Genomic DNA, 15,746 nt, shown 5'->3' on the forward strand with positions numbered 1-15,746 from the left:
CTTTTATTTACAGTACTGGATGTGTAACTTGAAAGTACATTTTTATGGACGAAGCAAATACTTTACTATACCCAAAGGACAAACACAACTTGGGAACCAAAAAGAAACTCATACTATTAAAAATTACAAACTATGATACACTAACTAAACCAGGATCTGTGCAACAAGTAGGGTTCAGGCACATGGATTAACTCAATAAAATGGAAAGTTACAAAGTGAAATTGGGATTCAAGTATCTTCACGTAAGAAAGACTAATTACAAGGAAATGCTATAGAGTCATAGAATCGTTACAGTGCAGAAGAAGGCCATTCAGTCCATCACACCCATGCTGGTTCTCCTAAGGAGCAATTCATGTACTGCCAGTCCCCTGTCCTTTTCCCCACATCCCTGCACGTTCCTCCTTTCCAGCCAATTATAACATTTAGAAAAATGTAGAAAAATTTACAGCACAGAAGGAGGCTACTCGGCCCATCATGTCTGCGACGGCTGAAAAATGAAAGATTTTTATCAACATTGTGAAGACAAGTAACACACTGCATGACAAAGATACACTATTAATGCACATATTTGCATCTTCCTGTGTCACCAAACCAGGGAGGTGTCTGCTGTTAAGAGCATGGAAGTCCTTTTGCAACTTGACATCTTAGTTTTTGTTAACACTGAAAAACATCCGAGAATCATAGTGACACCTTTAGTCTCTTTGGTTCAATATTGTGGGGATTAAAAAAATGTTGAAATCATGTTTACTATAATCATTGGTATTGCCTGCTATCTGTAAAAATAAAGATCAGAATTTCACAATTAACCACATCATTAGGTAGCACACCAGTGCTATTCTCCAGTGAGATAGATGGTAATTAAAAATATGTTTCATAGCATCTTTACTTAGCCTTTTGTGCAGAATTCAAATTAAGGTTAGCTTGTTTTCCATAAAACGTCTTGACAAACTGTAAAATATAATAATTTCTGTTAATATATAACACAGCTGCATCTTCATTCTAGCTGTTGGCATACTGGTAAAGTGAGCAGGATTTTGTGATAGTTTACTGATGATACCAGGCTAGGTAGGGAGGTGAGCTTTGGGGAGAGCACAGAGATAGGACAGTGAGTGGGCACCAAGATGGCAGATGGAGTACAATGTAGCGAAGTGTGAAGTTATTCACTTTGGTTGTAAGAATTTTTCTAAAAGCTGCGAAGCTTGTAAATGTTGATGTTCAAAAAGGTTTGGATGTGCTCGTACAAGGAACGCAGAAAGTTAGCATGCAGGTGCAGCAAGCAGTTAGGAAGGCAAATGGCATGTTGGCCTTTAATACAAGGAGATTGGAGTAGAAGAATAAAGAAGTCTTGCTACAATTGTACAGGGCTTTGGTGAGATCACACCTGCAATACTGTATGCAGTTTTGGTCTCCACATTTGAAAAAGGATATACTTGCATTGGAGGCAGTACAGTGAAAGTTCACCAAACTGGTCCCTAGGAAGAGGAGTTTGTCCTACGATGAGCGGCTTAGTAAACTAGGCTTATATCCTCTAGAGTTTAGGAGAATGAAAGGCGATCTCATTGAAACCTACAAAATTCCGAAGGGGCTTTATAGGGTAGAAGCTGAGAGATTGTTTCTGCTGGTCAGAGAATCTTAAATACATGGGCAAAGTCTCAGGATAAGGAGCCGATCATCTAGGACTGAGATCAGGAGAAGTTACTTCAGTCAAAGGGTTGTGAATCTTTGGAATTCTCTACCCAGGAGGCTCCATCATTGAATACATTTAAGGCTGGATAGGCAGATTATTGATGTCTCAGGAAATTAAGGAATATGGGGACTGGACAGGAAAATAGAATTGAAGCCCAAGATTAGTCATGGTCATGTTGATTAGCAGAGCAGGATCGATGGGCCATGTGGTCTACTCCTGCTCCTATTTCTTGTGTTCTTGTGCTTGTGTCAGACATGGGTCAGCTGGCAGCAATCTAACCTCAAAGTTATGAAGGCTGTGGGTTCGAGTTCCACTCCAGAGACTTGAGCACATAATCTAAGCTGAGCGAGTACTGCAATGTCACAGGTGCCATATTTCAGATAAGATGTTAAACATCTGCCCTTTCAGGGAGGTATAAAAGATCACATGGCATTATTTGAAGAAAAGCAGAGGATGTCCTGGCCAATATCTGTCATTTAATAACATCACAAACTAGATATCTGGTCATTAACACATTGCTGTTTTTGAGTCCTTGCTGTGTGCAAATTGGTGCTGAATTTCTCTATTTTGCAACAAAGGCTACACTTCAAAACAGCTCTTTGGAATATCCTGAGGTCAGGCTGTACAAATACAAGTTCATTCCTTCTTTCTTTATCGCTGAGCCATGGTTTGCATATTGCCTAAATTAGCTTGGGGATTTGCAAGAATCCCTTTGGGAAAAGGTAAAACGTGGGCTATCGCCCACACGTCATTTGTAAAACGAGCCTTTAAAAATAATGACAAAATAATTGAAACACTATTCCATTTTGAACTCCCATGAATATTATAAATAGAGTTGGGTTCAGAAAGTGATGAAAAATGGTTTCAATTTCAAGTTGCCAGTCAGATCGTAATTCACTTTTGGCTTGGCCACATGTGAGTTATTGAGATGCCCTCCTTCTAGAAATGCAAAATAAAAATCACCTTTCACCACACTGAAAGATGAATCCTCACTTTATGGAGGATTAATGGTTGCATTGTACGGCAAGATGAAAATTAACTCTTGTGCAAGTAGGTGTCCAGTGAGTTAATGGGAGGTTCAGGCTCTGTGAAGGCACAATGGCTGCAAATCAAATACAAACAGAAAATGCTGGAATGCATAGTAGATTGGTCAGCATCTGAAAGTGAAAGGTTTAATGTCTTGGCTACAATTATTCTGGGTTCTGTTAGAACATAATGGAATTATTTGGGCATTATTTCTACAAAGTGGATGAACATCTTATAATGATCATGAAAAGAGTCCTGATGCCCCCATGCTGAAGGCAACAGGGAGAATTTGCTCCTCATAATTCAATAGCCTGTAAACAATGGCTGGACAGAGGTAAACTATAACTTGCATTGATATGTATCATAAACATTCTCAGCTACTTCACTTAAGGGAGCTTGGGGTAGGCAAATTATGGGAAATAATTGGAACCATGGTCAAAAAGGCATACAGAAGACCTTCAAATGCAGGGGCCTGACGTTTCCATAAGTTTGCACTGTTTTGCCTTCAGCGCAATGCACCTGAAATCGGCCAGAGCAGCGCAAAAGCTCACAGAGCTGCAGATTATACCCAGCGCAAGGGGAGTTTTCACAATCTTTCCTGTGAGTTTTTAAAAAGATGGTGCTGGAAGCCGACTCCACCCACAAAATCGGCCACACACCCCCCCAGATCGAATTAATCACCATAGCAAGTGTCTGCTAATGGCGTCTGTTTGCAGACCTTCAAGAAAGTTTATTTAGGCACAAAGACACTACTAGGCATATTTTAAAAGCTTTTCAGATATATCTTTTTTTTTTAATTTCCTAAAACCAGATTACTGTACATCAATAACAAGCAAATGGCTCTGTGTAGTTCTTAAAGTTATTTTCAGTGATTTAGGCTGGAATTTTCCAGCATCCCCCCCACACACCCGTCTGTTTCCCCATGGTGGGGCCAGCGAGCCATTGAAATCTCCGTTCACATCGGCGGGGCCAGAAGATCCCGCCAGCGTGAGGGGCTGGAAAATTCCGGCTTTAAAGACCAGTTAATTACAGGCAGTGGGCCAGCCTGATTAAAAATGTTTATTTTTATGTAATAAACCCATTTTTAGTTGCACTTATCAAGCGGCATGAAATTCCCATTCTTAAATATATCAAAGAATATATTTAAAGTATTTATTTTAAAAATTCTAAAACGCTGCCAGATTGCAAAGGTTCTGGACAGATTTTAATGCCTGACGATATGCAAATTAGTTTGAGCAGAAATTTGCAAAGTAAAATTCATCACAAAACTAACCTGGCTTTGGAAGCAACTTGCATCCAGATCACTAATTGCACCCAAAGCAGAAACTCCAGGCCTGGTGGTTCAGGTGCTGAAGCAGGCGCTGATATTGACCAGGTTGGTGAGGACTATAAGAAAATATTGCACAATGGTTGCAAGAGGATTGGACAAATTAGACAGTTCTGTGGGCAAGACTCAATGGTGAGGAGCTGAGCCATAAAGACCAGAATGGTCCTAGCCACAATCCTCATTTGTGCTGAGCATTGTTAAAGTTTGTTAATGTCATGTCAATTACATTATAAAGGTTAAGAGAAACAAGTGATGAGTATTAATTGCCTTTTTTTTATTCTTCCATGAGAGCTGGGTATTGCTGGCAAGACCGGCATTTGTTACCCATCCCTAATTGTCCTGGAACTGAGTGACGTGCTAGGTCATTTCAGAGGACAGTTGAGAGTCAACCACGTTATATGTAGGCCAGACCAGGTAACGGTGGCAGATTTCTTTCCCGAAAGGGACTTTGGTGAACCAGGTGGGTCTTTATGACAATTTATGATAGTTTCATGGTCACCATTGCTGAGGCTAGCTTTCAATTTCAGATTTTATCAACTAAAGATCAATTGAATTTAAATTCCACCAACCGCCATGGTGGGATTTGATGCCATATTTCCAGAGTATTAGCCTGGCCCTCTGGATTACCAGTCTAGCGACAGTACTACTACGCCACCATCTCTCCCTCTTTGAGCACACATAAATAGGGGACTGCTGGGGCACTGGGTTGAGGGGGAGGAGAGCTGTGAGACTGAGAAAGTCAATGAACTCTCCCAATAAAGAAAGGCTCTGTGTCTTGGTGTTGGTTTCACCAACTGGCTTGGATCCCATTAACAGTAAGTGCTTTAAGGTTGCATCTGTCATTATAGCAGAATTGAAGGAGCTCCATTGAATCCATTTTCTAATCAAGCTTGTAAGTGCTTGGTACTGAGATTCGTACAAAAGGTTTCACTCCTCAAACCTGACATACCTTAAGCTGATAATCAAGTATTATTAATGAATTTTCATCTCTCCATTGAAGTGCAAGTGCACGTTTTTATCTTGTCCAATGAAATACTTCCTTTGCTGCTCTGATTCCTCAGTAGTGAGGAGCTGAGCCATAAAGATCACAATGGTCCGAGTAACAATCCTCTTTTGTGCAGATTTCAGCAAGATTGCCTTCAACATCTCTTGGAGAAGAAAGGGAAAATCCAGGATTCTATTCCTGAATGCTTCCTGATGACCCTTGCTGGAAGTGAATTATTTGTGGATTTCACGTAAGGACCGGAATGATCTTGGTTTTGATGCTATGTTTGTAGAAATATCTGGCCAACTGTCACTATTCCAGGCTCATACTCAATGAGGTGCAATACCGGAGGACAATCCCAGCCAATGAAGGGGAGTCAACTTGTTGTGGGGTGGCAGGAAGGTGAAATTGCAGAAAATAAGTGGTTGTGGGGAGAAGTTAGGGTCTGTAGTGTCTGTTTTTTAAGGACAACATGGCCTAAGTCATGAAAATGGCATGTGTGCACATTCTGAGGATAACTGCACTGGATGCTATCTTGATATAGGGGTTTGTGCACACACCAACCAATCACTGGCAGCATGTATGGCATGAATCATTACACAACACTGACTTGATGCCAACGCTGCAGCCTATGCCCTGTCGTAACCTCCAACAGGTGAACACAATGACGTGAAGGACCACCCACCCACATCCCCCGAACTAGTGCTACTACTTAACAGGATCATGAACTTTTTTTTATTCTTTCATGGGATCTGGGCATCGCTGGCAAGGCCAGCATTTGTTACCCATCCCTAATTGCCTTTGAACCTAATTGGCATGCTAAGCAGTTTCAGAGGGCAGTTAAGAGTCAACCACATTGCTGTGGGTCTGGAGTCACACATAGGCCAACCAGGTAAAGGCAGCAGATTTCCTTCTGTAAAGGTCATCAGTGAACCAGATGGGTTTGTACAATAATCGCTGATAGTTTCATGGTCACTATTTCTGGCACTAGCTTTATAATTCCAGCTGGCACGGTGGGATTTAAACCCATGTCCCCAGAGCATTAGCCTGGGCCTCCGGAATACTAGTCCAGCAATATTACCACTACGTCACTGTCTCCCCGATAATTGACAGATTAGCTGGTGGGTTATTTCTTCTAGTTGTTGATGCAATTGTGCATGTTTTTTGCAGTATTCTATACTTGCCTAAAGCTTCAATGGGTCGAGTGATCTGGCTGCACTGAAGTATTTTTTTGCTTCTGAGCATAGGGAGCCTGATAGGCTTTCCTCTTGGGATTAAGCATGACTGGGAGAATGAAAAAAGGCCACACCGAGCATGATAAACTGCGAGAAGAGGTAGGAGGAGAGGGAGAACAGCTCATGGGGGAAAATACACAATGGATTTTTAGGCAGCAATTCTCTTACCCTAAACTCAGTGAGACTCAGGGGAGGCAGTCGCCTCAGGGGAGGAGTATTGTCACTGACTAGTATTCTAGAGACCCAGGGTAATGTTCTGGGGTCCTGGGTTTGAATCCCACCATGGCAGATGGTGAAATTTGAATTCAATTAAAAAAAAAGTCTAGATGATGATTGCCAATTGTCATTAAAAACGCATCTGGTTCACTAATGCCCCTTTAGGGAAGGGCTTGTGCCTCCATACCCACAGAAATGTGGTTGACTCTTAAATGCCCTCTGATGGGCAATAAACAATGGCCTAGCCTGCATCCCATGAATGAGTAATGAAAAAACACTTGTGATTTCTTAACTTCACTGAAGGGGTTGTGAGGTTGCCAGCCGATACAGCTGGTTTATAACCACAGGCAATGAATCAAACAGGTTAATGCCTGTAGCTGGCACTAGTCGTGATTCTTCATTCTGTAGCAGTCTTCTGCTCCACCTGTGTTTGAACCAAAGCAAGTCAAAGGCCATTCACCCACATCCCCTGAACTAGTGCTGGTTGACAAGTTTTACTGTGACATGGCTCATGACTCTAGTCTAGAATCTACACACAACTAGACAGCATGCCTACAATGAGTGCCACACTGCCACAGGGAAAATTATGCACATAGCAACGGCATTCCCAAGCAATGCTTCTACTACATGGACATGGACTCAGCTGAGTGATCAAGATTTGTGTTGTGTGCTGCACAACCTAGCCATTATGAGGGAACAACCTTTGCCACACCTATCAGGCCAGAAGCTGAGGAGCAGGAGGAAGAGGAGGAGCTGGAGCAACTGCAACAGGAATTGGAGGAACAGGAAGAGTAAGGGAGGATACAATGTAGACAGCCCTTTTCCGTCTGGGCTCCACATGATGAAATAATAAATGAGTAATACCATAACCATAACCACATCTCTCTATCCACATTCTTTACCTTTCCTCTATAACTGTTCATCATGCTGTCCTCTTTCAATACAAAAATGCACATTGTAATCTAAATTTATAAATTCAATCATCTTGTAATACAAACAAAAATAGACTAATCACTGTTGTGCATTCCCTTGTGCCTCTTGTGTGTCTTGGCCCTCATTAAGTGTTACCTCAGTGTCTATAGCATGGCTGGTGGAAGGCTGCTGACTGGGGAGACTGCAGATTGCTTTGGGGAATGACCTTTAGCAACTCTGGGCCTAGAAGGCCCAGCTTCCGGCCTTGGTGGCAGCAGCCTGGTCTGGCTGACGGGCAACAGCAAGGCCACTGGGAGGGGTGGGGGCACTGGTGGGAGCATGAAAGCTGTCACGCTGAGAGAAGACAGCAGGTTTGTGCTCCACAGTGCCACTGTTGCCCCCCCGGGGCAGTGTCTCAGCTATCTTAGTAATCTGTTGGAGGACAGGTTGACGCACTGCTGTGAGGCCCTGGAAGCCCACTTGAACACTGGAACCCACAGGCATGATGGGAGCAGCCTGAGCCTGCTGGGCAATGTAATGGGCTTCCGGTGCAGGAATCAGACTGGGTGTCAACTGTTTGTGCTGCAGTGGAAGCTAGGACATATTGGCCATCAGCAGATGTATCATGTTGGGTTCCACAGGCATACTGATGGGCATGACCACCATTCTATGTTGGAAAGAAGCTCTGAGCTTTGTGCAAAATCCTGTACCAAATTGGCATTGCTGCTGGAGTCCTCCAGGTTCCTTGACATTCAGCGCAGGTTTTTAAGCAGGCTTCCCAGTGCACCAAGAATTTTGTTGTGTACAGCCCCCATCAGCCTTCTCCAGTAGCTTGGCTCATCAAAATCGTCACCTGGGTCCTCTGCAGCAGGACACTACTGTGCAGCTTAGCCCTCCAATAAGCAGGCTCCTGCCCTAACATTTTCCCCCATTCTTGTTACTGGGCACTTGTACCCAGTTACTCACCACATGCAGGTTACTCCCCTATCCAATTCTCTAAAATACACTCAGCATCAGTTGCTATGACTGTGAGATTGAGTGATGGTGTCTGTCATCTTCCCTGTCTACTTCCCCATCCTCCACTGCCAGGGCAGGCTGCAGTTCCTGGGCATTCTGAAATGAGAAAGGGTCAAAAGTTGTGCCATGGGCGGAGGGAGATGAAAAAGTAAGAAGTGCTTGCTTACCACCCTCCGCAACTCAGTCAGAAGAGATTGGGAGATGAGGGGGAAGTGGAGTCAGAAAAGGAGGATTAGGAATGCGGATACCCTCATCAACGATCACTTCAGTGCCCCCTGTGGATCCAGCCTCAGTGGTTCCCCTTCCCATGATGTCCAGCACTGGGCAGTAAGACATGCAGGTGAGCTTGTCCTCCCCCCCAGTTCCTTGCTTCTATCACCCACTATCCTCACCTGAAAGAAACAGAAAAATGTGTCAGTGAGTGTCCCGCAAAATGTTTGGGTGATCAGGCTGTCATGGTGGAATAGTTGTCAGCCTGTACAAGCTTTGAGATATGGGCAGCGCTAATTGTTTGAGAGTGAGGTAAAGCATGTGAATGATCTGGAATAAAAACAGAAAATGCTGGGAAAACTCAGCATGTCTGGCAGCACCTGTGGAGAGAGAAACAAAGTTAACGTTTCCTGCAGGTATGACTCTTACTCAGGGCTGAATGATCTGGTCCTGATTGATAGAGAGTCCAGGTTAATGGGTGACATGCATGTGGTGAATTGAATAATGGACAAGTCTAGTGGTGCAGTTGATAGGGTAGGCCATTTGAAGATGAAATCATGCACCTTATAACCCAATTGTGTGAGATCATTAAATCTCTTTCTGCACTGCATCCAGGTTTGAGAAGCAACATTCCTGCATTGACCTCGGTGTACCTACTGCTGCCTGAGCATATGCCTGGAGGGTCATTCATTGAGGATGCAGAATATCTCTCCTCTGGTCCATCGATTGCACAGAGGCCTGCAGTGCATTATTGGAAAACGTTGTAACATGGGGCAAAATGTTTAGCTCTGTGCCTCAGGGAGATTTTCAAATGTGCACTCGCTCGCATGCACAAAGTTTGCACTCACCCTCCTCCCCCTACCACCCCCACACAAGCAGCGCTGAGCCCCGCCACTCGCGTTTCACGCTGGGTGGGCTTTAATTGGCCCGCCAGCATGAAATTGCAGTCCGGCCGCGATGGCGGGCGGCGGTCAGCTTCCCAACCACCCCCGCCGAGCTCGCCTGGGCTAAATTCTGCCCATGATTTCTCACATGTTCGGTCACTCGTCAATTTCTCACAGCACATTTTCATTTCATAAAGTCTCCAAACACCGATTCCAGCCACAGTGCCTTTAAGAAATGCAAGTTTTTCTAAGTAGCGCTAGTCACTTGCGATAATGTACTCCCTGATTCATGCAGCCAGTGAACATAAGAACATGCAAACATACGAATTAGGAGCAGGAGTAGGCCACTCGGCCTCTCGAGCCTGCTCCGTCATTCAATAAGACCATAGCTGATCTGATTGTAACTTCCCGCCTACCCCCAATAACCTTTCACCTCTTGCTTATCAAGAATTTACCTATCTCTGCCTTAAAAATATTCAAAGATTCTGCTTCCACTGCCTTTTGAGGAAGAGAGTTCCAAAGACTGGGAGAGAAAAAATATTCTCCTTGCCTCTGTCTGAGGTGGGTGACCCTTATTTTTAAACACTGAACCCCAGTTCTAAGTTCTCCCACAAGGGGGAACATCCTTTCCACATCCACCCTGTCAAGGCCCCTAAGGATCATAAAGGTTTTGATCAAGCGAGCAGCATGGGCAGTGCTGCCTGCACACAGAAAGCAGTCAAATCAGCAGGCAGCAAGAATTTACCACACTGCCTCAATGCAATGTGTGGCCCCGGGTTAATCCCACACCATCTTCTGGGTCATATCCAAACTAACCTCCTTGGAAGGCTAGCACGCATTTGTTGAAGGCAAACTATGTTTTAGTGATTTGCTTGAGTTTTTCAATGAGGTAAGAGAGAGGGACGAGACTAATGCTGTTGATGTGGGCCTGAATTTTGCGCTCGTCGGGCACGCACAATTGGTGGGCCCGGAAGCCAATGCGAAATGCGCTTCCGCCTGCGATCGGTCCCTGACTGTGATCTTACCCTGGCTGGCCAATTAACGGACAGCCAGCGTGAAACGTGAGAAAGGCTCAGCACTGGCGGTGGGAGCAGGAAGAGCGTGGGTGCCGACGTCACTGCGGGTGCTGGTGAGCACTTCCACCGAGCTCCCTGAAGGCAGACAGCTGCCTCAGGGAGCTGCAGGCCTCCACAGAATAAAAGGAAGCACAAAAATGCTGCAAAAAAATGTCCATGCATCACAATCAAGCACCTGAAGCAGGTCTCATAAAAAAAACTCCCAGGTTTTTTCTTTAATCCTAATGGAGATTTCATCCTGCCCTTGGATGAGGTTTCATCAAAAATGTAAAGCCCACTTGGCCGATTAACCCGTCCGCCAACCGTAAGATTGAACGGGCCATGAAAAATCACTGACAATTGGGCCGTTAATGAGCTAAATTGCCCGCTTAATGGTCGGCGGGCGCTCTTCCGACTTTTGCGTGCGCCCACCAAGTGAAATATCGTGCAAGTGCGTGATGACGTCGGGACACTCACCCAACGTCATCTCGTGCGATTTCACACCCGTCCGCGGGATGTAAAATTCTGGCCGTGGTATACATGGACTTCCAAAAGGCATTTGATAAAGTGCCGTGCCACAGACTGGTGAGCAAAGTCAGAGCTTATGGAATAAAAGGGACAACAGCAACATTGATACAAAATTGGCTGTGTGATAGAAAACAGGGAGTAGTGGTGAACAATTGTTTTTCGAACTGGAGGAAGGTTTATGGAGGGGTTTCCCAGGGGCCAGTGTTGGGGCGCCTGCTTTTCTTCATATATGTTAATGAACTAGACGGTGTCCGGGCCAAATGTCAAAATTTGCATATGACTCAAAACTTGGAAATATTGTGAACTGTGAGTGAGGAGGATAGTGTTAAACTTCAAAAAGGCATAGGCAGGCTGGCGGAATAGGAAGACAAGTGGAAGATGAAATTTAATGCAGTGAAGTGTGAAGTGATTTATTTTGATAAGAAGAACAAGGAGAGGCAATATAAAATAAAGGGTACAATTTTAGGGGGATGCAGAAGTAGAGGGACCTGGGTGCACAAATCAATGAAGGCGGCAGTGACCGATTGAGAAAGTGGTTAAGAAACCATACAGAATCCTAGGCTTTATAAATAGGGGCATAGAGCAATGAAGTTCTGATAAATTTGTATATAACACTGGTTCAGCTTCAACTGAAGTGTTGTGTCCAGTTCTGGGCACCACATTTTAGGAAGGAGTGCAGAAAAGAATCCCAAGAACAGTTCCAGGGTGAAGGAACCTCAGTCACATAGATAGACTGGAGAAGCTGAGGCTGTTCTCCTTGGAAAAGAAAAAGTTGAGAGCAGGTTTGAAAGAGGAGTTCAAAGTGATGACGGACCTGGACAGAGTAGTTAGGGAGAAACTGTTCCCATTGGTGGAGGGATCGAGAAACAGAAGATGCAGTTTTAAGGTGATTGGCAAAAGAAGCAGTCGACAACATGAGCAAAATCTTTTTTTACACAGTGAATGGTTAGGATCTGGAATGCAGTGCCTGAGACTGTGGCAGAGGCAGATTCATTTGCGACTTTGAAAAGACAATTGGATAATTATAAAAACAAAAAAGCTTGGATAATTACCTAAAGAGAGAAAGTTTTCAGGGCTACAGGGAAATGTGTGGGGAAGTAGAACTTGGTGAGTTGCCTTTGCAGAGAACCAGCATAGACATGATGGGCCTAATGGCCTCCTTCTGTGCTGTTTCCATTCTATGATTCCATGATTTCCAAAACTCAGTTCAAAAATAGCCCAGAGAGATGAAATGGGCCTGGGCGGCTTCAACCACAGGCTCTTAGTGGATTTGAATGCACAACACCAGACAGCTTACTGGCCACAAATTCCTCCTTGTCTCTGCACCCCTAATACAGGCGGGACTGCCCGGCAGAGCCGGGGGAACCTGCCTCCCATATGTTAATAATCCTGGGGTGAAAAATATGGTGAGAGTCAGTGTGGAATCTCTGCAACTGGCAGAAGGCCCTCCATACTGGAGATGAATATCATATAAGGAAAACTTGGACTGTCAGGTCTGGAGCACGGCAACTCTAAATACTGATATACCTAAGTCAGCAGATTGAGTAAAAAAATGATGCACTGATGATGGAAGACAGGAAACTAATACTGTCTAATTATATCATTAAAGCACATTCAGATAAATAATATTGGTCACTTACAGGAAACAATGGAACTCTTGGCAGAAGAGAGATAAGAGTATGATGATACTTACATGATTTATCCAATGATTAATTTAGCATTGTGTTGTGATATGATTAATTTTAATTGATCCTTTCAAGCGCAAAGGTCTAATGCTTAGCACAAAGATATACTTCTTTTAGAATCTATTTGGCCTTGCAATAAATATTTGAATTGACAAAATTGATCTGGTGTTATAATAATGCTCAAGCTGAACCAGGATTGCAGGTTTTAAAAAAAAGTGGGCATTAGCATATTGTTTCAACAATATAATCTCTCGTGTGCTGCCTGTAGCTGATTTATTTCCTGTAGTTACAGTCGCAACATAATGCTGTTAACCCTACAACAACAACTTTTGTGGGATTTGGAGCCTCAGCAAAATTGAAGTCAATGAGAATCAGGGAGAAAACTCTCCACTGCTTGGAGTCCTGCCTTGCACAAAGGAAGATGGTTGCGGTTGATGGATGCCAATCATTTCAGTCCCAGGATTTTTTTTTTATTCTTCATGGGATGTGGGCAATGCTGGCTAAGCCAGCATTTATTGCCCATCCCTAATTGTGCTTGAGAAGGCGATGGTGAGCTGCCTTCTTGGGCCGCTGCAGTCCATGATGCCGACAGTGCTGTTAGGAAGGGAGTTCCAGGATTTTGATCCAGCAATAGTGAAGAAACAGTGATATATTTCCAAGTCAGGAAGATGAGTGGCTTGGAGGGAAACTTCCAGGTGGTGGTGTTCCCATGTATCCGCTGTAGGTGCTCCTCACAGCAGTGTCCTCAGCTCAACCATCTTCTGCTGCTTCATCAATGGCCTTTCCTCCATCATGGGATCAGAAGTGGGGATGTTTTCTGATGACTGCACATTGCTCAGTTCCATTCACAATACCTCAGATACTGAAGCAATCCCTGTCCACATGCAGCAAGACCTGGACAATATCCACACTTGGGCTGATAAGTAGCGAGTAACATTCACGCCACACAAGTGTCAGGCAATGCCCATCTCCAACAAGAGAAAATCTAACCACCTCCTCTTGACATTCAATGACATTACCGTCGCTGAATCCCCCACCATCAACATCCTGGGGGCTACCATTGCCCAGAAACTTAACTGGGCCAGCCATATAAATACTGTGGCTACAGAAAGTCAGAAGTTCTAATTCTCCTGAATACTCTAAGCCTGTCCACCATCTACAAGGCAGAATCAGGAGTGTGATAGAATACTCCCCACTTAACTGGATGAGTGCAAATCCACCACCTTTAAAAATTCACTCCCTCCACCACCAGCACACTGGGTTACAGCGTGTACCATCTACAAGATGCCCTTAATCAACTCAACACGGCTTCTTTGATAGCATCTTCCAAACCTGCAACCTCTACCATTAAAAGGATAAGGGCAGTGGGTACATGTGAGCACCACCATCTGCACGTTGACTTGGAACAATATCGCCATTCCTTCTCTGTGGCTGGGTCAGAATCCTGGAACTCCCTCCCTAACAGCACTGTGGGTGTACCTACACCACATGGACTGCAGTGGTTCAAGAAGGCAGTTCACAACCACCTTCTCAAGGGGGATTAGGAATGGGCATAGCCAGTGACACTCACATTCCATTACTGCTTTAAAAAAAAGTTGCTTCTTCCTTTCTCATCCTGGATATTAAAGTTTTAGTTTAGATAGATAAGTGTTATCTTCCTGAGGTTGAAAAAGAAATTCCAATTGTCTTGACACTGGTTACGTTTAGATAGTGTGCTTTTTAGCCACTAGATCACTCCTAGGCTTCCTTACATCATTCAGAAGATGGCAGAATATCTCAAACAGTACACATGGGGTGGAATCTTATCAGCCCCGATGAAGTAGATTTGGTGGTGGGGCAGGGGCAAATTTGAAAAGTTGTGAGTTGGGTTGGCTCCCAAACACATTCAGCTTCTCCCTGTGCTTTTCCCAGGGGTGGGTTAAAGTGGCAGTGGCAGGCAAACAATGTACATGCAATTTGGAGCAGCTAATCTTACACAGTGCATGCCACCGCCCAGCACCCTTCCCCCAACCCCGGTGCTGTGAGCCCTCGTCGGCAGCTGAGAGGAGGAGCCTCACAGTAGGAGGTCAGAGCATTGTTAATGTTCAGGCAGGGGAGGAGCTCAGCAGCAGTAAATGTTGCTGTCTGTCCATATCGCAACCTTGCCACTGAGCTTTGAAATAGTGGAGATGGAGGTCTCCGCTGCCATATTGATTCATCTTTTCAGGCGCTCTGAGGGCACTAATCGTGGGTGCAGTGCCTCTGTGCCAATCCATCAGTCCAGCCCTCAGTAGCCTACCCAATGGTTGTACAGTGGGGGCTGCCTGTTGGATTGGGCTGCTATGTCCTGTGCTCCTGCCTTGGGAACCCACCCAACGTCCCCAGTTGGATGACAAATGCAGAGGCAGCCTCTTAATTGCCCGCCTCCCATAAGATTCCCCCGCTGGTGCACTTCTGACCCATGTGGTATCAGGATCCTGAAATGGTCCTGACGCTTGAAGCTTTAGAAGATTCCATCTTCTGTCTTAGGTTTTAACAATAGTTGAACAAGCAAGTGAATAATAGTAATATGGAATGAGCTCTGAGTGGGTCTGTTAATTTAAATAAGCAAAGGTATAAAGGCTGTGTAAGTACAGCCTGCAACGCCACAGATACACGAAGTATAGAGGATGGAAAATACAGCGCAGGCAGGATTTGGGTCTCACACAGGCCATGAAGACAGGGGCTTTCAGAGGCTACCTCGAGGGGGAATGGACAGCCCGGGAATGGGGCCGCAGCAACCACCTCCCATGTTGCACCCACCGTGAGCCCACCTCATGGCAGCACCAGAGTAAGAAATAAAGCACCTCAGACAGGAATTAGCTCACACAGGGTCAAAATCAGTGGCCGGAATTTCCCAACCCCTCTGGTGTTGGGCATCATGGCAGGCGGGGGGTGGACAATATGACGAGAAGGTCAAAAATTGGTTTCATCCCGTCATAAAACTGGTTTGCGATTGGC

Source organism: Cetorhinus maximus, chromosome 18, assembly GCF_964194155.1.
Source record: "Cetorhinus maximus chromosome 18, sCetMax3.hap1.1, whole genome shotgun sequence".
Taxonomy (NCBI): domain Eukaryota; kingdom Metazoa; phylum Chordata; class Chondrichthyes; order Lamniformes; family Cetorhinidae; genus Cetorhinus; species Cetorhinus maximus.